Source organism: Lissotriton vulgaris, chromosome 7 (genome assembly GCF_964263255.1).
Source record: "Lissotriton vulgaris chromosome 7, aLisVul1.2, whole genome shotgun sequence".
Taxonomy (NCBI): Eukaryota; Metazoa; Chordata; class Amphibia; order Caudata; family Salamandridae; genus Lissotriton; species Lissotriton vulgaris.
The window spans coordinates 1361832923-1361841837 of record NC_141695.1 but is presented as its reverse complement, the minus strand read 5'-3'; the positions used below and the strand labels follow the sequence as shown (position 1 = coordinate 1361841837).

The following is an 8915-nucleotide window of genomic DNA, read 5'->3' as shown; positions in this document are numbered from 1 at the left end:
ACAAGGCACCGGAAGAAAGCACTGAAAAACGCGACGAGCAGGAGGGGGCAGAAAGAGGAAAGGTACAAAGCAGCAGGAAATCCAACAAACTGCAATAGAAACCACAAATCTGACGGTTGTCAACCTTACACCTAAATCTCTAACAGAGACAGAGATCAAAGTATTAGCTTTGGGGTTAACATTCTGCCCTAGCAGTCACCTGAAAAAAAAAAAAACAAGGATCGAGCTTTTCAGTTTCATACGGAAGTTAAATTACACAAATATTTCAAACTGAGATCCACTATTAAAGAAACATAAAAAGTGCCACTGAGAATAACGGCTACAGATATGTTAATTGGACAAGACCTACCAACCATTGAACTTTTAGAAAATCTTCGCTTAGAACAAGAGAACTCTGTTGTCAACGAAAACATGGCACATAGAGCTAGAGAGGTTGGGATTGAGCAAGAAATGGAAGAAAGCCCATTCACACCTAAATCCCTTTCCATACCACAAATGCCGCTAGATGAGATTTTCTCGGAAACCATGGCTAACGACCTGTTAAAATTTAGATCTAAGAAAATAAAGGGTCCAATGAAGAGCAATGTAACGGTGGAAGAGAAATTGGCATTACAAAATGTGATGCAGGGTACTTCCATAATAATAAAGCATTCTGACAAGGGCGGGAATGTTGTTATTCAAACAAGGATACAATATTGTATGTAAGCTCTGAGGCAAATGTCGGATGAAAAGTATTATGAAAATACGACAAGTGAAATCTACCGAAAAAGCATACGAAGTTATGACAATTTAATCAAAAAATAGGACGATACATCAATCCTGGGAACTGTTGAGCACTTGTTCCTCCGGAACACTAATCCATTCTTCCCAACATTTTACCACATTCCCAAGCTTCACAAAAGTAGCCTATGTCCGCCAGGCAGTCCGATTGTGTCCTCTCAGAACAGTCTTACCGAACATTTATCTATGTTCATCGATCATTTTTTGTCTGTATTTGTGGTCCAATTGCAATCATATATAAAAGACACAAAGGACTTTTTGAACAAAATCACAGAGGTGAGATCCCTCAAATCAGCTAATGGTGCTGGACATCACCAGCTTATACACTTGTATAAGCCATGAAGATGGTTTATAAGCTGTACAGTCCTTTTTGAATAAGCGACAATTACGCATTGCAGAACACAATCTGATGCCAATTGAGTTTTTAAGGTTTTATCTTACTAATAACTTTTTATTTGAAGGTAAATATTACAGGCAAACCTCTTGTACCATTATGGGCACCTGCTTCGCCCCCAGCTATGCAAATCTGTTCGTTGGTGGGTGAGAGGAGCAGGTGCCCAAGTCCTACGAATGTGAGACCATGAGTGGTAAAGTGGTTGTTTGGCATCGATATATCGATGATCTATTCATTGTGTGGCAGGGGACAACTGAATCAGCTTACGAGTATATTAAAGCCTTAAACATGAATAAACTAAACTTACACTTTTCAGGAACAGCTAGCCCAGTGGCAGTGGACTACCTGGACCTGAAGGGGTTCATAGCAGAGGGCATGCAACACACAGCATTGTACTGTAAATCCAAAGCAGGGAATTCAACCCCATTTGCGACCAGTAATCATGCACCTAAACTTATACATAGCATACCTTACGGCGAGCTTCTAAGATTAAAAAGAAATAGCACGAGAGAGTTTGATTGCGAAGCGGCCGCTAAAGACTGCATGGCTAGGTTTGTGTTGAGAGGATATGAATTGACAGCATTGGAAAAAACATTTAACAGAGTAAAAGGGATCCCCAGAGATGAACTATTGATGGAGAAGAACAAATATTTGAAAAATGAAAAAGAGGGTAAGTTCAGGATGGTAACTACATACTCAGCAGAAGCAAACTTTTTGAAACGCATGCTTATGAAGAACTGGCATATTCTTAAAACAGATATCATCTGTGATGACATTCCTGCCTATCCCTTGGTGACCTTTAAAAAGGCAAGATCATTAAGAAACATGCTAGTAAAAAGTCACCTTGACAAAGTACCGCAGCCAATAAGCACCCTGAAGGAAATTAAAGAGTTTTTTCCGTGCAGGGAATATAAAGCCTGTTCATATAGTAAAAGGGTTCTGTCATATAATATACCTGACATAGAAAAGAACAAAACAATAACGAAGTTCCTACCCTGCAGTACCACATATGCAGTGTATTGTTTATTATGCCCATGCGGGTTACGTTATATAGGCAGCACGATTCATCTACTCAAGATCAGAATACTAGAACATCTTAGGGCGATTGACAAAACAAATGCAGCATACCCCGTGGCATGTCACTTTGCTGACAAACATTCAAGCAATAGAAATAAGCTTCCTGATGTTAAGATTATGTGTAACTGCAAAATAAAAAATATTTTAAAAGTAAAAAAAAAAAAAAAGAAATAAGCTACAATATTATGGTCCGGACTTTGTTCCCATGAGTGTGAGAGGAGGGGACAGAACTCGTAAATTGCGCAGATTAGAGTCTCGCTATATCATAGACCTGCAAACCAAATTCCAGAGGGGACTAAATAGTGGGGAGGAACTGGCTTCACATTTAGGATCATGATCTGTCAATGTATTTTGTCTGGCTGATACACAGCGTGATGAGCTGCAGCGCTTGTAATTAAGTTTATTAATTCTGTATGAACATTTTCAGGGTCTACTACAATAGTGCATTAACAAAATGTCAAAAATTAGGGACCCCTGCCCATCCACAGCAAGATTATAGAACACCACTGTGCCATACTTTTGCTAAGGCCGATACACGGCTGTTACTGTTAAGGCAATATGCTTGGGTATGAATTTTGGGCAACAAATCTATAATAACTATATTAATTGATTATAATTTTTACAAATAGATGTAATACTGTGGCGAAACATAATATATTCGTAATGAATTGAGCCGTATTATATAAAATGTATGTACATAAGACATTACAAAATGGCGCTAATGTTGGCGCAATCGCACTTGTCCCTTTTCAATTGTTATGCACAAAAGTAATGGTTTTAAACATGGTCTCTTCCGGTGTGTCAGTAACACCGAAGAAGGCAGATCGCCGAAACGCAGTGGTTGCTGAAGAAATAAAGTTCTTCAAACGCCCCCACGAGTGCTGATTTTCTTTGAGCAAAAGAAATAGGAGAGAAAAAAAATTGCGGAACACACAGCCGCACACAAGCACCCGCCCGAGAGTGCTTCACATGGAGGTGAAATTGGAGTGTATATATATATATATATATATATATATATATATATATACACACACACATACATACATACAGTCTTATTTTTTAAGTTCACATGAGTTACAAATCAAAATTACCTCTCTGGCAGAACACTACTGATTTTAACTTACGCTGCAAATTACTTGTCGAGGCACCAAAACTGTCAGAGCACAGACAAAAACGTGTTTGTGATCACATGGAGACATGCCCAAAAACCTAATCACGGTGTGAAATCGAACATACCACTAGTTAGGCAAATGTCTCCAAGCTGTCCTTTGAAAGGTGTAAAACTATGATTTAAAGCACCACCTTGAGGGTCCTGGGCACTGATCCTCAGGTGCAAACCACACTCACAAGTTTGTGGGAAGTGAGACCTGAAAATGCTGGTGCTGGTCATTTATTACTAGTACAGTCCTTACCCAGATGACCAGGGAACAGCCCTAGCCTTTCTATTAAGGAACAAAAAAGAAGTGACAACTATGGGTGCTACCTAAACACAGGCCATTTAGTGTTTTGCTAACCATTTTTTGTGTTTTTCTAATCTGAGGCAGCCAAGAGATGGCCCGTGGAGGAAAAAAAAAAAAATCATGTAAAACTGTCTGGATTCTTTTGTAAGATGATCATTATCACTGTTTTCTCCAACAGTCATTCTGCAAAAATTTTGACAGCTTGTGAATACCTTTTAACTGATTTCCTTGTGTAATTGCTGCTTTAAGTTTAGGCAGGGCTTTAAGTGGGCCAGGTCTCACAGGTGCTGAGCACCAGCAGTTTTTTTAAAGGGGGCCTCGAAACAGGCCTCTATCGTGCTGAGCACCAGCATATTTTTTAAAGGGGGCCTTGCGTCGGGGTACCACGTGGGTGGACAGCGTCCCCCCACTTACTTTGCCGGGGGGGACACCATCCCCCTGCCAAACAGCTGGACTTCACTCTTTGGCCTCTCTGGGATGAGGAGCTCGGCACCTTTCGTGACGTCACTTCCGGTCGTGACGTCACTTCCAGTGACAGCGTCCCCCACTTCTATTTTTACTACTTGTGCCCTGGGGCCTTGAAACAGGTATCTATCGGGCTCCGTTTTGTGACAGGCAGTCCGTTTTTTTTCCAGACTGCAGTGACATCAGGCACATTGATGTGTGGGTATGCACACTGCTCACTTCTCTCTAGTGGAGAAGTTAAATCATGAGGTCATGCCCTGTGAGCGTTGTAGGGGGAAGAGAAAACCTCTGAAGAGTCATTTTCGCACTGGATTTACCTCCTCCTTTGTAAATTCAGGAGCAGCAACATTGTGGTGTCACCAGGGCTTTAAGTGGAAGCTTTTTCAACATTATATACAAGCCATAGTTGCTGCTTATTTACCTTATGCAACTAACAGTCATTGACAAGGCCAATAGTACTGACTTGTAGGTATGCTGTTTCTTGTATATGGATGAAATGACAGAAACAGCTAAATACAAGTCGGGCAGCACACTAAGCTAAGCACAGATTTTTAGCTTGCGTGTTTTTAAGCCAAGCCTTTAATTACATGGCCACACCCCTTAGAGAGACCCCCCTAGTTTTTTCATCCCACTTTAAGCTCCGAGTTTAGGTTTCGGGCGGGGGCGCTGGAATGTCGCTGCTTTTCCCAATATTTTACTACCCTGAATTTAAAAATACAAGTTAGGCATGCAAAAAATAAAATAAAAAACTGCCAGGTGGTAACCCTATATAAAAAAAAACTCAAAATCTACCTTATCTACTTAATCACACGGGTTCTAGCGGGCAAAAGGCTGAAGCAATAAGGAAGTCGTACGCATCTATGACACTCGGGGTGTGGCAAGGGTGTCCCTCACTAGAACGCCAAAAACCTAGAAGTGTTAGCATATACAATAGTAAACACTCATGCACGACAAGGAGTGCATTGTTTAAGCGTTTAAAAGGGTAAAAAAAAAAAAAAAAAAAAAGGTAAAAAAAAAAACAAAGAAAAAAAAACGACGTTGACATGCGTACGGGACCCAGTATATAACACCGCAACGTGCGCGCTGAGGCCCATGTTAGTCAATCGTCATTAACTCCAACAGCCAGCGTGAGAAGCGTCTAGCACTCCCGCCTCCGTTCCAAAATACAACCCAGCATTGCCCCAATTGTGCCCATCGGCCGGTAGGCTCCCACGACAAGCCCCAATGCCAAAAACTAGTAAATTTCCCAACCGAATATGCGCACCTGCTGCTAGAAAGCAAATCGAAATCTGGTCCCCTTTTTTTTTTCGTTGAACGCTACTACCTTCGTGACAGCTTCAAATGTGCTATTTCTTAATTGAAGCTCACGCTGCGGGCATGGATACGAAACGAATAATACTTCAACTCAGAAAAAGGAAAAAAAAACTAGTAAAATCGAGGGACTCTCCGACAGTAAGGCCAACATTTCCTTTTTGACTGTCATAACCCGAACACAGCTGCAAAGCTCCTGGACAACACAGCCTGACCTCTGACAACAGACGTCACCACGCACGCCAGGCGCGACCACGCCGCAATCGTCAGTGCAAGCCTCCTAAGACGCGGTTTCCCAACTGCAGATTCGTCGCTAATGTGGAATCGGACAGGAGCCCGTAAGAAGAGAGTAATATTTCTAAAGGGACGACCGAGGGTCTGGGATGGGTCAGAAAAGGTTAAGATTACCTCTATTAATTCTTCTTCCAAGAGGAGATTTTTACCAGTTGTAAGTTGTGGCTATTGGGTGGGTTTGGAATATGCCTAAGCGCATACGTGACTAGCTGTCCCCCTTGTTGTGGTCTCCTACTCCTTAACGCAGTGTCCTGGGCCTAGAGGAAAGGCGCTATCTAAGTGGGGGGGCGATCCGGAGGCCTCCGGAGAGGATTACTGGTAATCGGAGGGCAGCAGGCAGCGCCCGGTGGTTCCGGGACACACGCCTGCGGTCCAGCGGGATCCGGGTGAGTGACAGTCTGACAGGAGCTTCGTCACGCATGCGCAGGACCAGTACATCAAGTGCACGCCTCTTTTTGTGCCCCGCGCTCCTGTGACGTCACAGGGGGGTCAGGCGAACCGAGCGAGCTCCCGTGATGTCACTTGGCGGGACTTGGGCAGAACTGTGATAGCCGCGCGCGGGAAGAAACGGTTTTATGTTATCCGAGAAGAGAAAAGCCTACTAAGAAGTAACAGCGCATGCGCGGGTCGCGTACAGAATGATGTCGCGTAGGCGGCCGTTGTGACGCACAATGCGAGGAGACGGGGCTGGAGCCGGGGCTTGTAAGAAGTGGTTATAGAGCGGGGCCAAGGGGGGCACCTGGAGGGGTGCTGAAGTGGATGACGCCTGTGACGCACCCACACAACGAAACAACGCGTCACAGCACTGAAGGACTGCGCTGGAATCTGACCAGAGGGATGCAAAAGTAGACAAGGGGAGCAAGAAAGGTTGTGACAGACTAGAAGGCATCGGCATTTGAGGAACGCAGAGGTAGGATAGGAGAGAACTTGGAAAGTGTATGAGATTTTAACAGTGAGTGGCATGTTGTGCTAAGATAAGAGAATACAACTTTGTTTTATTTATACAGTTTTATATAGCGCATAGATTGAACAAGGACGTAAAAACGCCTTGCATTAAAAGTGTTCTATTGGGCCTCTCAATTTCTGCATTTCGCCTGCACCACTTCTTACCTTAAAAAAAAAAAAAAAAAATCAGTTATTGTGATAAATTATTGCAGCAATCTCGTTATATAAGAGCGCTGAAATAGCCTCTCAGATTATTGCAGGGCTCCTTCCATAGTAGGGTTTGAATACTAGCAATTCCCTTGTGTTGCCAGGTGTTTGCAGATCTACATACTGGAACTGAAGGTAATGGTAAGCAATAGTTCTAGGGTTGGAATGCCCTTTGAGTCTGTGCAAACCTACTAACTTGCACGTTTTAAGGGTTTTCACCAACTCTTCTCTAATCTTTTTCCATACTGAGAAAGGTTGGTTATTTACTACTGACAATGGCAGACATAAACGTCTTCCAGGGTTGGGGTAAAAAATGGTTTGAGGGTAAATAATCTTGCAAACACTCAGATTTTCGCATGATCAAATCTACACCTGCATATTTGTTCATGTTAGAATGCAGTTCACAAATATTTTCTAGGAGTACAATTTTTTTGACTTACTTCTGTGAAGTCTTGTGAATTCACGAAAGTTGTATATCTGCACTTAATCCTAGGACATGTGTGCACTTTATTTAATAACTGGTCCCCATATTAGGTCTGGCATTGACTATGGCCTTTTGTGTTTATTAACATTTCTCTCTCTCTCTGTTTATCGGCTAGCTTTACTGAGAGAGCATTTTGGTCTTTCACAAGGAGCATATTGACACAGTCGTTTTGTTCAGTGTTAGGAACTACTGTGCAAGGATTGCTTTTTGAGATCATAACAATTTTTGCCAATGTTTTTGTTATAATAACGAGGGCCCGCCAACAAAACCAAAAGGCTGACCAACAATTTCAGATCTACTGGCTTTACCAATGCTTGTTTATTTTTGTTTCCCATAATCTTATTAAAACTGGTTACATTGATTTTCCATTGTATTTTTGGGAAATACTAGTGTACATCAATACACTTTACTAAGTGGTACTGCAAATAAATGGTACCAAAATAATTTCAGTAGTTTAGCGAAATGTTTTAGCATTTTTTTGTGAATGTTTTATTTTGAAAGCAAAGAATCATCAATCTTGCTTTCAAGCTTCTGCAAATAGTTGCCTTTAATCAGCATTCTGGGAGCCGTATACAGAGACTCATATTGCTAAACATTGAAAATGTGTGTACACATTTTTATACTCTTACCGCTGTCGGTAGTGCTGTCTGAGCTTACAACATTTACTAAGAGCACTCACTCTAATAATAAAGCCTTTGCATTAATGAACCATTAATCCAAGTTTAAACAGCATTAACAAATTAACACAAATACTACCTTAACTGCAGGCAGTGCCTTTCCCTCTTCCATAATATGGTACTGTAAACTGGCAGCCACAGGGATTGTACCATATGGGTTTGGGCCTACTTGTCCCAAGGACAAAATACACATGAAAACTTGTTACCCTTGACCCCAAACAATATGTCCCCGGTGTCGAGCTATATAAGTATGTAAAGTAAAAAATCTTTATTGCATGATTAACTAAAATCTTTTCAAAATAGTACGTTTAAATTAGGTCACATTTACCAATACATTTGTTAAAAGAACCTCAATGTACATTACAATAATAACAGTTCATTATCAATCACAAGTTTTATCGAACAGTTGGCTAGGGTAAAAGCAGATGAAAACTTCTGATTTAACTGTCATAATTATTGTTTGTGTCCGTAGTGCAGTGCCCTGCATTGTGCTCCGTTGGTTTTTGATTACGATTTCCAGTTAGAACCGCAGTTTGAGAGTTGCGGTTTCTTCCTTTTAAAACCAGATCTGTTATGTTACAGTTAAAATGGACATAGCTTTTGCAAAATTAACACATTTCACCAATCTGCATGCTAATTGGATGTCACTTCAATCAAAACAGGCTTTTAATGCTTGCCAGCGGGTTCGGATCTCTCTCATGTTCCAGGGTGGTTTTAATAGCAGTTTGCGCTCTTTATCTAAGCAGCTGCACAGCAAATGGAGGATATCGTCTTTGGATTCGCCACAGATATTACAGTTTATAATTGTGTCTAACCTTTGC

The 8915-nt window shown here is 41.6% G+C and overlaps 1 protein-coding gene across 1 annotated transcript in view; it reads left to right on the top strand.

Moving 5' to 3' along the window:
* The first annotated feature begins 6264 nt into the window (after positions 1-6264).
* Positions 6265-8915, top strand: part of SETD1A (SET domain containing 1A, histone lysine methyltransferase) — a 960878-nt gene continuing 958227 nt past the window's right edge. Inside the window, exon 1 of the mRNA XM_086932054.1 lies at positions 6265-6691. The gene's annotated coding sequence lies outside the window, so the exon portion shown is untranslated. The remainder of the gene's footprint in view (positions 6692-8915) is intronic.